The 16,912-nt window shown below is 39.9% G+C and overlaps 1 protein-coding gene across 1 annotated transcript in view; it reads left to right on the top strand.

The window, feature by feature from the left end:
* The first annotated feature begins 1,387 nt into the window (after positions 1 to 1,387).
* LOC122811618 (glycoprotein-N-acetylgalactosamine 3-beta-galactosyltransferase 1-B-like) overlaps positions 1,388 to 16,912 on the top strand; it is a 267,147-nt gene continuing 251,622 nt past the window's right edge. Inside the window, exon 1 of the mRNA XM_044083587.1 lies at positions 1,388 to 1,474. The gene's annotated coding sequence lies outside the window, so the exon portion shown is untranslated. The remainder of the gene's footprint in view (positions 1,475 to 16,912) is intronic.

The following is a 16,912-nucleotide window of genomic DNA, read 5'->3' as shown; positions in this document are numbered from 1 at the left end:
GCATAACACAGTTATTCTGTATCTAAAATACCTAAATGTTATAAGAAACAGAATAAGCAACTAAAATGCAATGCAAGAATAAGCTAGTATGTAGGCAAAAAAGTTAAGTTCTATCCTTAGTACTGACCGTGGGTATGTGTCGGCCTGTAAAATCTGATGTTTGTCCGGAAAATGTCCCACTTTGGCCATTTGAAAATGTGGCAACCCTACAGAAAATAATACACTGCAGAGCTCCATCACATACTTTCTTGTGCCCCCACCTCCCCACCATCAGCAGGCATATGTAGCCCAAACTCCATCCAGAAACAACAAAAGGTATTACTGTTAGGCGCACATTCACCCCTTGTGCCACCGCTCCATGTAAACTTATACCAACCAAGAATTATGCCAACCCTATGTCATGAGAGCTATGCACACCCTTGTTGCAAGTACAAGAAGCCCTGAATTTTGGTCAGCACCATGAAAATTTGTCGGCTACGGGAAGGAAAGCTGGCAAACCTACGACAAACACTCATCAAAATACATTTTTAACTAGGGTTATAACCTGTCCCACTTTGCGAGGGACAGTCCCTCTTTGGGCAGTTGTGTCCTGCAAAAAATGTGAAAAAATGGCAAATGTCCTGAGATTTTAGGACAAAATTATTTTCTATATTTTATGTCATAGTTGCATAAAACAGTTATTCTGTATCTGAAACACCTAAATGTTATAAGAAACAGAATAAGGAACTAAAATGCTACAAGAATAGACTTTTTATTCAGGCAAAAAAACTGAAGTTCTGTCCTTTATACTGGCCGTGGGTATGTTTTGCCCTGCAAAATCTGATGTTTGTAGCACAAACGTCCCACTTTGGGCATTTGGAAAGGTGGCAACCCTATTTTTAACGATAGCACACAGACCACTAGTATAGCGTGGCTCCGGCCATCTGTCGTGCCGAAAATGCTTACCCCACGGTAAATTAAACTTCGTACATACGGACTCGTAGCTCTCACCCTTCTGCTCCAAAACAAGGAACACTGCCTCACATAATGTGGAACAGACGGCAAAATGTGGAACACTATAATGGCTTACTACTAACTTCAACAAGGAAGCTCACAGGATGTCTAAAATGTGACATTTGTACTTACGGAATATGTCTTTTAAGGAAATAATATGATTCAGTTCTATTTACCACTGATAGTTAAAATATTGCTAATACTTATAATATATATGGCAGACCCTTTTAATGAGGAATTTCATACAATAATACTGCAGTTCGCAGTACATAATCAACACCTTACTCAAAGCAACTAAGACTCAGTAAACACGTCATTGGATGGCGTGCATCAAATACAGGCAGTACCAAAAATGTTACACCAATAGGCATCTAGTGTAGGTGGGGCATATGGAATGTGCTATATCTTTAACGATGCACTAAAGAAGTTAAGGGTAGTTAGGTGTTGCCGAGAGAGGAGGTTTTGATTGCGTTTCAGACAGGTAAGTGGCCACTATTTGTAGTAGCTGTTACTGCTATGCAGCCTGTTGTATCCACGGTGTTAGGGTTGCCACCTTTTCAAATGGCCAAAGTGGGACATTTTTGGTACAAACATCAGATTTTATAGTCTGATACATACCCACGGTCAGTACAAAGGATATAACTTAACTTTTTTGCCTAAATAAAAGCTTATTCTTGTACCATTTTAGTTGCTTATTCTGTTTCTTATAACATTTAGGTATTTTAGATAGATAATAACTGTTTTATGCAACTATTACATAAAATATAGGAAATAATTGTCCTAAAATCTCAGGACATTTGCCATTTTTACAATTTTTTTGTCAGGACTCAACTGCCCAAAGAGGGACTGTTCCTTGCAAAGTGGGACAGATGGTAACCCTACACGGCATAGCTTACTTAAAGGTAAACAACCTAATGGGAATTTATACTGCTAGCAGTAGGGGTCGGTCGGTCAGTTAAACGGCTGTACTTCTAGACATATATTTAATAGCTATGACCAGGTTGCATAATTTACAGAACTGGCAGGTTGTGTGTACCTAGCAGTGTCCAAGAAACGTCATTATAGTACTAGCAGATTTACTTGCGAGGTGGTCTCTTAACGGAATTCATTCTGTTTTTATGATAACTGCTTTACGTGAGTTCCCGCTATGATTTTCTGGCTTTCCTTTCTTTGTTAACCTTTTAAACACCACAGGTACTGCAGATAAGAATGTAAGGTAAAACCCGGGAGCTCGGTCTTGAACTCGGAGCCTCTAAGTAAGTTGTTAACTATAGTGCACGGCGTACCTTCTTCGTATTGCTTATCTACTTGAAAGGTAAAGTACGAACAAATCCCTCATCTGCCAGTTGCAGGTGATATCGATGTATTTTCTAGCAGCAACATCATTACTTTAGTCAGATACCAAGGGCTTAAATGTCTGTTTTTGAAGAACTTGAGTGTCAGCAAAACTTTATATTTTGTAGGAAGCCTTTTGTGAAAGACACAGGAACGTACAAGTGGAGTCTGAAAATGGTAAAGTTGTGATATGCATGTTGTCCCCGTCTTACTTTACAATCAATGGTCATTGTTTACAGAAAAAAGTTAGTAGGAAGTACCAGATTGTGATAATGTACTCCGGATTTATTGAGAAATGTGAGGTTTATCAAAAAGTAAACGGATTAATAAATAAATTCCGCAGCTGTGCAGAGAGAGCGCAATTTCGTATATATATATATATATATATATATATATATATATATATATATATATATATATATATATATATGTGTGTGTGTGTAATATAATATATATATATATGTGTGTGTGTGTGTGTCACAATGTGTATGTGTGTGTGTATGTATGTGTGTGTATATATATATATATATATATATATATATATATATATATGAGTAACTATGACATGTTTACAATTCATATGAAAACTGAGGGGAGAAAATTCAGTGGTATATTGAGACAAGCAAACATGGAAAATGTCTTGAGAGCCTTTTTCACATGAACTAAAAGTAAATTTCACTCTTCTAAACTTTGTCAATTAAGTGATGATTCAATTTCAATGGAGTAGGTCTGTAGAAATAAACTTGTTCTGCTACTTAGCGCAGTGTACTTAATGCACACTTTTTCCCTTCCTCCATACTGCAAATATGTTTGCAGTTACTTCACACTGTACAGTAGTTAAAAATTATGCAGACGTTCATGATAGTCTACTGCTATATGAGCTTATGCAGCCTCACGGTAAGACGTTGTCCGGTTCAGTTCTCAGCTAGAGCGTCTTCTGTGTGGAGACATGCGTGAATGGGCGTACCTTTGTTGATGGTTGTGCGTCAGAGCTGGCAACTCAGCACGTAAAAAATCTACTGCCAATCATTAGCGGACAGGAGTTCCGCTGTGGCGACCCGTAATCGGGAAAAGCCGAGAGACACCACAATACAGTAAGAACAGTGTTTTTTAGTTAACTATGTATGTTGCATTTCTTATTGAGGTCTTATGTTTGTTACAGATGAGATGTGCATTTTGCTGCATTATATGTGGTGATTAGAATCATCCTTGTTCACTATGTATGTTTGACTTGTTATTGCCTTTGGGCACAGGTCATGGTTGAAAATGGTCTGTGAGCCATTTCATTTACTTAGCTAACAAATACAACTAGATGGATGTCATTCATTTAAAAACTGAATGACAAAACAAGAAATTATGAAGCAGCCAAGTTTATAATGATGGAAAACTTCTGTGCCTTCTTTCTTCATGTGTTTCTGCAGAGGGCATAATCCAGTCTGGAGCTTGTCACCTTGGTTTGGTTAGTGAACTTGGTTCTTTGGCAGCTGGCGGGTTGGAAGAAGAATGACTGACTAGTAGATATCTATGCAGCTGCTCTCTCTTTCAATGTATTGCTGACCTGATGGATTAGTTTACTCAGTGTGAGGGTGAGGAGGTAAAGCGGAGCAAAACCTTGTCCAAATGCTTGCCAGCATCTTTAAATCAAGACATTACATGTTAGAGATTCTGTAAAGAAATGGGAACAACAGTGAGTTTGCTTCATTTTCAAAAACTGCATTAATAATAAAAATAAATGCATGGCTGTAATTGGGACAGTTTCAATAGAGTTTGTATTTCCATTTCTGTTTAGGTTAGATGCAGTAATGAGATTGTAAAAGAGTAAGCCAGAATTTATTTTTAATGCTTTTCTGACAGACCTGCCTGCAGTATTGCATTTCCCGTTTGTGGCAATCAAAACGTCATACTGGATCTAGGCCTAAAAGTGCTTTATGGCCTTTTCTCTAGCAATTTAGCAGAAACCCCCTCTTTGTCAGTGAAGTAGTAATAATGATAAGAAAGATAATATTGATAATACTAATTCTTAATAATAATAATAATAATAATAATAATCATTCTGGTGATAGCAATGTTATAGAGAAATAATGCAGAGGAAATTGATGGATAAATTCAAATTATTTATATTTTTGTTTAAATTTCATTATAAAATTTTAAGTGGATACCTTAGCAGGTAAATATAGGGTTAGTATGGGAAGGAATATGAACTCAAACTCAAACTTTTGTATTTTATGTGTTTTTTAATTATGTTAGTAAAACATGAACTTCTGTCTCCATACAGTGTAGCTTGTAGATTATGGTGACTTCAGTGAAAAATTCTGGTGACTGCCTGTTTCTTTCAAGACTATAACAGAGAAATATAGGTAGCAAATGAACCGTTACAATGCAGTGAGGCATAATGGACTTGTACCTTACTATGGTGTGCATTAGAGTTTGCAAATCCTTTCTGTATAATGGGTTGGGGCATAATGGACATGTACCTTTTTATGGTATAAAACAACGTATATCATAGCAGAATGCACATGAGTATACAGCTGTACAGTTCTGTAGAAACCTGAAGAGCAGCTTTTTGCTTGATGTGACTGTATACCACACTTTTGAGTAGATGTAGTCCAGGTTATCACGAGGAAGTATGGTGTGGCACAAGTGGTCAGTATTCAGCTGATTGCAAAATGCCAGTACGTTGTGTGTTTTGTGAGATTGCTGTGTAGTGGGGATTTAGAATTTTCCCTTTCCCCATTGTGATGCAATCTTGTTATTATATGGGATTTGCAGGGGTTATGAGGGCTCACTCATTTGGTGGTGTTTCTCTATTCTTTCTCTGTGCTTTTTGATAAGTTGTGGCCCAATATGGTTACTTTTAAGGATTTTTTCAATGAAGTGGCATATAATTTATGTACACATGTGTATCTAAGTATATAATTAGAGTATTATTGTGTGTGTTGGGAACCTGCCACATGTTCCTCAGCATTTGATCCCTTCTCTGCAGTACCATTATGTCATATGTGTACATATGCCCCCTGTACTCTGTCAAGAATGCATGGAAACCTGAAGAGAAGTTAAGTAGGTCTGTCATTCTGGGCGATGGCAGAATGCTACTTGGGACTAAGGTCCTAGCCCAGGCAGGTATGACCCTAGCCCTGAGTAGCATTCTGCCATCGCCCAGAATGATACTGCAGTACAAGGACAAAATGATTGACTTCAATAATTGGCTAAGCTTCTGGTGTCATTCTAAGGGGATCCAGTATCTGTCTGCTTGGGATGACATGGTCGACAGACAACGATGCTTTTCCACAGATGGCCTGCACCTGTCTCCCCCTGGGATTCCAGATACTGGCTAAGGCTCTTGCCGCCCCTATAGTGCCTTTTTTAGGCAAGGTTCAAATGACAAATTCACCACCGTAACAGGAACAGGCAAGCAAAAACTGAGGGTAATGCTACTCAATGCTAGAAGTCTAAATCTTAAAATGCACTCACTCAAGGCACTCCTTAAAATGGAGAACATCGCTATCTGTGCAGTGACTGAGACCTGGTTCAAGGCTCCAGAGAACACACCTGCACTACCAGGCTATAATGCATACCACACTTTTTTTCGGCCATGTAACCTGGACTGGAACACCAAAAGTGGGGGGGTGTCCATATTCATTAAGGATATCCACACCTCCAGGTGTGTCCATATTCATTAAGAATATCCACACCTCCAGGCTAGTTGCACAGCATAATGCATCCAAGGTTATCCAAGTGCAACTAACTCTGGGCAAAACTGCAATCCAAATTGTAGCTTGCTACAGATCCCCCACCATGTCCTAGGATTTCCACTCCTCTTTTCTTGATGTACTGGAAAATATTAGGGTTAAACCAAAATACCCTAATGATGGGTGATTTCAACTACCCCACCATTAACTGGGAAAACTACTCGTGTACCAACTCCTACACACAATGCTTTCTGGAATTCATAAACTCCAATGCCCTGGTTCAACTTATCCACACCCCCACCAGGGGCAACAATATCATAGACCTAGTCATTACCAACATGAGTGACTGGTGTTCCACACCTGAAGTCAACTCCTCGTTGGTCCAATCCGACCATAAGCTAAATCTCCCTTGATATCCACATCCCGCCCCCACCCCCATTAAGGAAACCACAGTAAATAATTTTCTCCAAAGCTAACTTCATGCATCTTAAGACAGAAGTGGTGAACTTCATGACACCCATGCAGATGGATAATACAGTTACGACTGCAGAATCCTACACAAATGCACTCTATAAGCACTTACACGAGTGCATGGATCGTGCTATCCCAAACAGAACCAAGATGCTATCCTCCAAAAAAAGGAAGCCAATCTGGTGGTCCTCTGCCATAAACAAACTGTACAACAGAAGAAAGAAATTGTTGCAAAAGAGTAAAATCCCATGAGTGGAGGCGCTCCCTGGTCAGCCTCAGTAAGAAGCTGAGATCCCTTATAAGATCCTCCCAAAGCTAGCTATGAAAACAAAATCACCAGTGATTCTAAGGACAACCACAAAGCATTCTTTAGCTATGTCAAGAATCTCTATGGCAACAGCCAGATCTGCTCTGAGTTACAGTACAACGGCACGAAAATTACAGAACCAACTGATATTGCCAACATCCTGGCAGATAGATTCAGTGCTAACTTTATCCCTCCACCCCCTAAAGGGCCCATATCTATACAGGAAGAATGCAGAATACCTGTAATCACAACTACGCAGGTAAAAGCTGCACTTTCTAAAGCCAAAAACACAGCATCCATGGGACTGGACAACATCCCAGGCTGCATTGTACATGAACTTCAGAACAAACTAGCTCCCCACCTAAGCACCATGTTCAATCAGCCTCACATCAGGCTTTGTGCCCACTAAATGGCATACAGCAACAGTTATCCCACTTTACAAAGGGGGAGCCACCATTGATCCTGGGAGCTATTGCCCTATTAGCCTGACGAGCCTGGTCTGCAAGGCCATGGAACGTATAATCATGGGACTCGTAACCAAAGATATTGGTAACCTCCAAACTCTGGATCCCACCCATTTCAGGTTTGTGAAAGGCAGATCATGCCTCCTGAACCTGATCAACTTCTTTGAGGTAGTTGCCAAAGCCATAGATGAGGGTATGGTGGTTCACACAGCCTATGTTGACCTCGCCAAGGCTTTCAACACCATTCTGGAATTATAGCTAAACTCACTAAACTAGGTATAAAGCCCTACTTCACAAGATGGGTTGCTAACTGGCTCACTGACAGAACCCACACTGTAAAAGTTGTACACTCCAAATCTGACCTCAAACCAGTGACTAGTGGAGTACCACAGGGTTCAGTCCTAGGACCTCTCCTCTTTGGTATCTACTTCTCTAAGTACAGGCTAACACAGAAGGCCTCTGGCTAATGTTCGCAGATGACTGCAAATGAGGAGCTATAGTAGAGTCCCCAAATGATGTGAAAACCCCACAGAAGGGCCTCGCTGAGACATATGCCTGGTGTCAGAGCCATGGCCTCAAGCTCAATGCCAAAAAGTGCATTGTCATCCCCTTTGGTAAAAACTCTGTACCCATGAACTACTACATAGACATCAGTCTACTTAACACCGAATGTGTGATGGAGACCTTGGTCCAGGTGGATAGTAGTTTGTCCTTTGATAGTCACATCGCCACAGTAGACAGGAAGTCCTATGTGGCAGACCTCATCCAGGAGAGGTCATTGTTCCCCTCATACTTGACACTCATTAGACCCATTATAGAGTAGAATGCCCCTTTTGGGAATGTACCTCATGACATCTGCAGCAGCTGGAAAGGCCACAGAAGTACCTCACAAACAGGATTACTGGCCTCAAACAGATGCCCTACACTGACCGTCTCAAACTCCAGCTTTACTCCATAGCATATCGCCTACTCCGAGGTGATCTCTGCCCAACATATAAAGCTATGTCAAACTCAGAACTGTTGGACATGCTACACTTAAAGAAATCCCAATCCCTCAGAGCTATATGCTGTAGGGACCTAATCCTTGTCACTACAATAAACAGGACATGCTGGAGGGATAGATTTCTGTCTCAGACGTCCTATACTCTGGAACAGGCTACCCATCTATGGCAAGGAAAGTTCTTAATTAGCACTCTTCAAGAAAAATTTTGAGTGGATGGGAAATAGGAAATACACCCTGGGGATCACTTCTGACAGTGGCACAGGAAAATAACTTTCTTGGGTGGCATAAGCCAGGGAACCTTGTTGGCTAGGCTTATGTAGGCCCTCTGACTGATAGCCTAGTACCTACCTATGAATCTATGTCTTTTATGAGCACTAATTTTAGTGGTCACATCTACAATGCAAAACTTTCTACTAGGGTGGGTGTTGTGTACAAGTTCCTCCAATTTATATTTTACTATCATGTTTTAGGAAGACATGTAAATGTCACAAGGTGCAGTGTGGTGGTACGTGTGCTGCAACAGTATAATATAACCAATTTTTCAAGAACATCAATTCTTTTTGTGTAGGGGTACACAAAAATTGCAATAAAGTATGTAAAAAAAGTTAGTTCATAACAGAATAATATAACTCACTTCTGTATGTAGGCATCTTCTGAAGAGTGAAAAATTGCTTATTTGATAAAAACAAAATAATTAAGTCTGGACGATCAGGAGAGGTAGACCATTTTCTTTATTTCCGGAAAACTACAAAAGATCATTTTCTTCTGAGCACCTGCATTCGAGAGTTTGATGTCACGAGTCAGATTTCTTACAATGGGAGACTGTACCCAGTAATTTTTGTGTAACATGATATGGGTTGTGTTTGGGATAGGAAATGCGGGGGAGGGGGGGTCAATCAGAATTTTTTGACTTTTTAACATTTATTTTAAAATGTGACCTTGCAGGTTATAAATTATACATAAAAGTGAATGTAAGGATTATAAATTATATATTTAATTTTGTTTTAATAGTAACTTAGACTAGTAGGCTTAATTTCAGTGGCCAGGTATAGGATTTCCAGTATAGGTGGTTGAGAACCCAAAAATCACTAGGGTGTATGGTGGGATAGGAATTCACAATAATTGGATGGTGGTGGTTTTATGTATTTTTATTAAGTGAAACCTTCAAATATTTGGGGGCTAGTGGAAGACGTTGGTGTTCTTTACTTCATCAGGGACTGAGCATGGCAGACAGAGCATATCCAAGCATTAAAGATTGTGGGTGGGTGGGTGGATGTGTGTGTGCCAGAAATGTACATTAAGATAATTGGGTATTCATGGCTGCAAACAATAAAGTAAAAATTCTATAAAGCATGGACCACCAAAAGCTTGGCTAAACATTTATGTTTCCATTTGAAACGAAGTCCAGATTATTTATATCCACCTTGGCAGGAAACTCCAAACTTTAATGGCTGCCATTAAAAAGGCACAGAGCACAGATAAGCCAGTTCATTGACATTCCATGGATATCAAGCAAACCAGAATGTATGTCAAGCAAACAAGAAGAGGAGGAATGTATGACTCTTCTTGGAGAATTGTTTTTTGATAGTTATTTTTGACAAGCAGGAGCCTGATCGTATGTTACTATTCGCAACAAAACTTGGAAATACTACACAATTTTACTGGTAGACAATACAGAAGCTGAAGAACAGATAAAGTAGATAACTGTGGAACCCTATTTAATAACTTGGGACCCGAATTCTGCTTCATTTGATAGTGATGTGTTTAATCCTGGAGATACTTCTTAAATGGAAACAGAGAACTAATCACTCCTGTCTCTTGATCCTGAAGACAGGTATTAACAAAAAGTTATCTCAAAAATGTTACCTCCAAATTATGCACTTTGTCCCGATAGTGTCACTTCCAAAGAAGATTGTAGGCTCAAAGCATGAGTTTTTATTAAAACTGCAAGATGAATCGGAGCAGTTAAAACCTCAGACTTGGATCTAAAAGCAACAAGTCTTCAGTTTATTTCAAGATATCATATGAACATTCCTGCAGTGCACTGGTAGCAGATCCAGAAGAAGTATTGAATGAGAGGAAGAGCCGAGTGCCATACAATGCCACTGAATGATATGTCGGGGGTCATTTAAACAATAAGTAATAACCCTAGCAAAGATTCTTGTAGAATTTCACAGGACAGAGCACATTTTTGGACAAATTAATTCCAAAACTCATTCTTTGAGCTCTACCCATCATATAAGAACAAAACCAAGGCAGAATCTTTTTTTTTTTTTTTTTTTTTTTTTTTTTCCTAATTTACCGTTTATTTGTCAATGAAAAAAAGACACCCTAATGCAAAGAATCCATTGCAGCAGAAAAATCAACAAGGATATGAACTAAGTCTCTGATCTGGCAACCTGAGAAGGGCTTTGTCTTAATATATGATGCCTTCTTCCATATCTAGTTTGAAAAGTGCCAAGCCAAGAGTGCCAGTTATAATGGCACCACCTTTGCTATTATCTTTACCCAGATAGAAAATCTTGGATATGCATTTGCAGTTGTCATGGTTACAATAATTTAAAGTTCAGTTTGATAAGGAGAATATTCCGCACCTCCTTTAACAGTTCAGGGAGTCTTACTATCATACAAAGAATGCAAAGGAACTTTGTAAAAAATATTAGGGCAGAAACATCTAGACAAGATGTAATCCATCTAGAGGAACCAAGACCACAGTGTGAAGGATGAAATCCACTAATCACTATAAGGCTCATTGTTGTACAATAGAGGAATCCTGGAGCCACACTGTCCATTCTACAACACCTCAATAGTTGGTGCAACTTTAGTTGAGAGTCTGGTTGGTTAACTGTTTGCATTGCCCAAAATATGATCAAAACACTTAGGTGTTTGTTTTTTTTTCAGCGGAGTATATTACAGCCGTGTTCAGTTCTCTAAAGGAGAGAATTTGGAGAGCCCAAAAATCGAGGAATGACAAGTGGTGATCAGATAAAAATGGTTCTACTACCACTCAGGACACTAGAAAACAGAAAAAAAGGCAGATAAGCTGTTTGGCATGTAGTGTGGATAGAAACGGTAACAAACTGTGTAAACTCTATTTTCATGTTTTGAAGAAATTGTGAAGCAAAATCACATGTTCCATCATCAACCTATATGTTAAATTACCTAAAATTAGTAAAATGGGGTATCACTTTACCAAGGCTGTAAGGCAAGTAATGACCTTATGTGGGAAAATACCTAGATTCTGAAGAACATAAGAAATTAGAACACGTTTAAAACTTAGCCCAATAAGCATAATGCAATTAATTATGATTTCACCTGAAGAAATGAGACAAAATTCAAACCTAAGCCTGAAACAAATGGCTACCCCACATTTTGTATGACCATTTATTAGAATCACAGACATCCCAGCAGGGACAGTAGCTTTTAAGGAAAACTTAAATTTTTTATAAGAAAGTATCTTGTTTAAAAAAAAAAAATAAAAACTAATCTGGTCCTATTGCAAACGGATGCCACATTATATACAACAGCCTTATTAAAAGTCTTAATGCTGAGTGACCATCTTATCAAGCCATATAAGGGTGTTGTCCTAAATACTGTGGGTAGTTAACCAGGCAAACCTGTTGAACATTTGACTTATCAAGTTTGTCCCATTGCAAAGCATTTTGGCAATTTGCACATATCCCTTTGTCCTCTGAGGAGAGACAATTGGACCATGGCCCCTCACTCTTCCTCTTGCTTGTCTAGCTCCTCTGTTAGTTGAACCTCAGTTGCCTGAGTTGCTGCCGGGAATCCATTCAATGTACAATGGAGCCAGGTGTGCATAGATATAATTTTAATATATACTGTGTTCTTCACCAAGAAGAGAAGTCCTATCCCGTTCCCAGTGGAAACTATCACTATAATGTCTGTATAAACAAGTTTTAGATATGTATTGCATCATCCAACTTGAATAAAAGTGATATACCTACAATTGAAATAATGTACTACAGATTGGCAGACTGTTGTACTGAAATGTCTGGGCACACCTATGTACAAGAGGTAACATTTCAATCCTATTTTAGTAGTTTCAAGTTAAACCTTTCGATGAACTATACAGACTGTTGTACTGAAATGTCTGGGCACACCTATGTACAAGAGGTAACATTTCAATCCTATTTTAGTAGTTTCAAGTTAAACCTTTCGATGAACTATACAGACTGTTGTACTTTAAACCTTTCGATGAACTATACAGACTGTTGTACTGAAATGTCTGGGCACACCTATGTACAAGAGGTATCATTTTAATCCTATTTTAGTAGTTTCAAGTTAAACCTTTCGATGAACTATACAGACTGTTGTACTGAAATGTCTGGGCACACCTATGTACAAGAGGTATCATTTTAATCCTATTTTAGTAGTTTCAAGTTAAACCTTTCGATGAGCTGTACAAAGAGACATGTTGCACCTGAGCTTGCCATTCTGTACCTCAGGACTTGAATGTAGCTCCGTATAAGATGTGTACCAAAATTATACTTTACTAGAAGCAATTGCTGCTTTCTACTGCAAAATAAGTATAATTTGTTCTTTATCTGCACTTCTTGTACTGGGTTTTTTTTTTTTTTTTTCCTGTGAGATCTTATTTTTGAACTGTATTTTTGCTGTTAGCCTAGCATAGACTTGGTTCAGATCTGCCAGACCCCGTCTGTTTTTGCAGTTTGAGCACTAATCCAGCCTTCCTCCACAAGAGGCCTCCCCTGTACCTTTTGTAATAGAGTATAGCTACCCGAGTGGTGATTGTTGGCCCAGGGCCCAGTCTAGTGTGCTATCATTGGTTAGAGTGTATAAATCTATTTAATTTCATTGCTATTTATTGCCTGTGTTTGTGAGGTGGCCACCATCGCACACTACCGTGCAGTGGTAGTTACCATTGGTGGTTATAGACGCAATGTCCCAGACAGATACATTTTCCTGTAGTCATCTGCTTGTGTTCCATCTGAAGTTTCTTGCTTTTCTACTTCACTGCCTGGAGAGACACTCAGCTGAGCCCCTAAGGTACCAATACAGGTCTCCCCCCCCCCCCAAGCCTCTTACAGTTTAGAACTTCTTCTAGTCCCTCAGTCATACCCAAGTCCTCGTAGTCCTCTTTCCATTACTGACCACAGCATAATACCTAGTATCATGGATGGACAATTTCCCACAAGTTCTCCAGCCAACCTGTCAATATGGGCATCCTAAGGCAGTGTAGCAATTGCCTCATGTACAATGACAACTGATTACTTCTATGTCACATGAATTCAGTATGTAAGAGCTGCATCTATATTAAGAATCTATGCTCTCTTGCTCACAGATCAGCATATCCGATGCTATGGGGGTTGTCTGCTCATGCAATTCACCTACTGCACCAACCATGTGCACAGCACCTAAACCCATATATATGGAGGAACTCACCAGAAGTCTAAAGATCGGAGACCTCCAAAACATAAAGGCGCTTCACATAATTCACTACCAGCTGAACACTACACACAAAAACACCTGCACCAATGTCTCACCTAACAAGCTCCTAAGACAAAACAGAAAAATGTAATTAAATTGATCATAGGTGACTCCATTGTGAGACACACAGATGTCCCACTCCCCAGGTTGGATAAAGAGTCAGGAGCCAGGATCTGCTACATCACACATTCACTCGGGCCTCTCAACAGGTATAGTTATGACTCTGTCGTAGTCCAAGTTGGTGTGAATGACCTGAGGCATACCTCTCTAGACTATATAAAGAGAGACATGACTGGGCTCTCTGAATGTATCCCAGGTGGGTATATCCCAAGCCTTAAGCAGCATTCTACCTTCAAGTAGGCTGTTGCCACAATTCCGACACAAAATGATTGACTTCAACAATTGGCTTGGTTTCTGTTGTCATTCCAAGGGGATCAAGTACCTGTTAGCCTGAGATGATATGGTTGAAAGCGAACAATGCTTTGCCAGAGATGGTTGTCATCTGTCACCTCTTGGCTTTTGTTTACTGGCTAAGGCACTTGCCTCCCCCATAGTACCTTTTTTAGGCAATGTCACAAGAACATTTGTGATGTTAAAATATCTTCAGAAAAACCACCTCAAGGTTATGCTGCTAAACTCTGAGTCTAAATCAGAAACTGTACTCACTGGCAGCATCCTCACTTTGGAAGATGTGGACATCTGCGCATTCACAGAGACCTGATTCAAGGCCATGCAGAGCACCCCGGCCATGCCAGATTATAATGCCTTCCACACGTTCAGACCATGAAATGAACATATGAGAACTAAAGGCGGAGTATCAATCTTCATCAGATACACCTAGACTGGTTAAACAAAAAATTTCCTAGAGTTATTCCAAGTACAAATAACTTGGAGGGGGGTCTTTCCTACAGTCATCTACAGGTCTCTCTCCATGAACCATGATATCCATAATGCCTACCTGGATATACGAGTCACTGAAAATACAACCAAACACTCTGGTTATGGGTGACTTTAACTACCTCTCCATAGACTGGGTAAATTGGGTGAGCATGTTAGTATACATATAAAAGTTCTTGGACTTTAATTCCAGTGCTTAGAATACATATGTTACCCCCACAAGGGGCCCAAACATTCTTGATCTAGTATTCACCAACATGGGAGATCAGTGTACCACCTCAAGTGTGCAGCCCTCCCTGGTGAAGTCTGATCATAAATCAGTCTCGTTCAAAGTAATGATTACATCAGCTCTCCCCAGGAGAAATTAGGCTAGAAAACTTCTCTTCCAAAGCCAACTACAGCTTCAAAGCTCCTGTTCCCACTGATGGCAAGGATACCTATAGTGAGATATACACCAATGCTCTGTATAAACATATGTACAATGGTATTTACTCAGCCATACCTGATAGGACCAAAGCAAGATCCTCTAGAAAGAACAAGCCTGCCTGGTGGACATTTACCATACACAGGCTATACAACAAGAGGAAGAAATTGCTGTATAAGAATATGAAGAAACGGTCTCAGGATTGGAAGCACACCTTGTTCAGTTTGAACAAGCAAATAAGATGTCTTGTAAAATCATCTAAATCTAACTATGAATCTAAATTTATCATCCCTGGCTAAGGAGAACCATAAATCATTCTTTACCTACATCCAAAACCATAAAGGAAAAGCCCAGATTTTCCCTGAACTTGAGGTGAATGGTACCATGTATACTGAACCTGTAGAAATAGCCAGCTTACTAGCAGACAGGTTAGGTGAACCCTTCTCCCCTCGTCCCTGCCACATATATACCCTTGAATATTCCTACCACCTGTTCTCCACCTACTATCTCTAAAGGGCAGGTCTTAACTGCTTTCTCCAAAGCCAAAAACACAGCCTCTGTGGGACCTGATAATATCGCAGGCTGCATTCTAAATGGTTTAAAACAGAAGTTAGCAACACCTTTGAGTACTCTCTATAACCACAGCCTATGCATTGGTTTTGTTCCTGCAGAATGTAAAACGGCTACCATCATCATCCTGCACAAAGGGGGTGCAAACACTGAGCCTGGGACTATAGACCTGTAAGCCTAACCAGCCTTATTTGCAAAGTCATGGAGATAATCATCATGGGCCTTGTCAACAAAGATATAGGAAGCCTTCAAAAGCTTGACCTGACCCAGTTTGGTTTTGTCAAGGGCAGATTGTGCCTGTTGAAACGGGTGGACTTCAAGAATGTCACCATAGCCCTGGACAATGGCGTATCTGTGTATATGGCCTACCTAGACTTGGCCAAAGTCTTTGAAACAATCCCCCACTCAGACCTCATTGAAAAATTCACCCAGCTGAGGATCAGCCCATATATTGTCAGGTGGGTTGCACACTGGCTCACTGACAGAACACATACAGTCAAAACAGGGGATTCTGCCTCCACCAGCAGTCCTGTTATCAGTGGTGTTCCACAGGGATCGGTGCTGGGGCCCCTATTGTTTGGATTTGCTTCTTGGAAGTATATGCAAAAACAAAGGCTGGCTGCCAAAGTTTGCCGATGACTGCAAACTGGGTGCAGTCTTTGAGTCCCCAAATGATATCTACATTCTACAAGAAGGGCTTACTCAAACTGATGATTGGTGCCAAAGTCATGGACTTAATGCATTTTTGCACTGAGTTTATAATATCTTTTGGCAAAGGTGATGTCCCTATGGATTACCATATTAATAGCAACTCTTTAAGCTCTTAATTGGTGATGAGAGATTTGGGCACACAGGTTGACAGCAAGATTACTTTTGATCACCATGTCTCCACAGTGGTTGGGAAGGCCTTTTAAGTTGCTCACCTCATAAGTAAGAGCATAGCTTCCAAAACAAGAGGTTATAACCCCCCCCCCGGTAGTCTTCCCCTCAACAGGCCAATAATAGAGTACAATGCTCTTTTTGGTATGTACCTTACCAGCGGCAACAAGAGAGAACCCAAAGGTTCCTCATGAAGAAAATGTAGGGTCTTCAGCATAAGTCACACATGGACAAATTGAAATCACTATCATTATATTCTGTATTGTATAGACCTACTCAGAGGCGACCTTTGCCTCGCATACAGAGCAACCTCTGATCCTGCCTTAATGGCTACGCTGTTGTAGCAAAGCACCAATATCCGGAATAATCCAAGAAAACCACGATAGTTGAGTAGTAAAAACCTTTATA

This window comes from Protopterus annectens, chromosome 9.part0, assembly GCF_019279795.1.
Source record: "Protopterus annectens isolate FY-2018-M chromosome 9.part0, PAN1.0, whole genome shotgun sequence".
In the NCBI taxonomy this organism is placed as follows: Eukaryota; Metazoa; Chordata; order Ceratodontiformes; family Protopteridae; genus Protopterus; species Protopterus annectens.
This window is presented reverse-complemented; position numbering and strand designations above follow the sequence as displayed.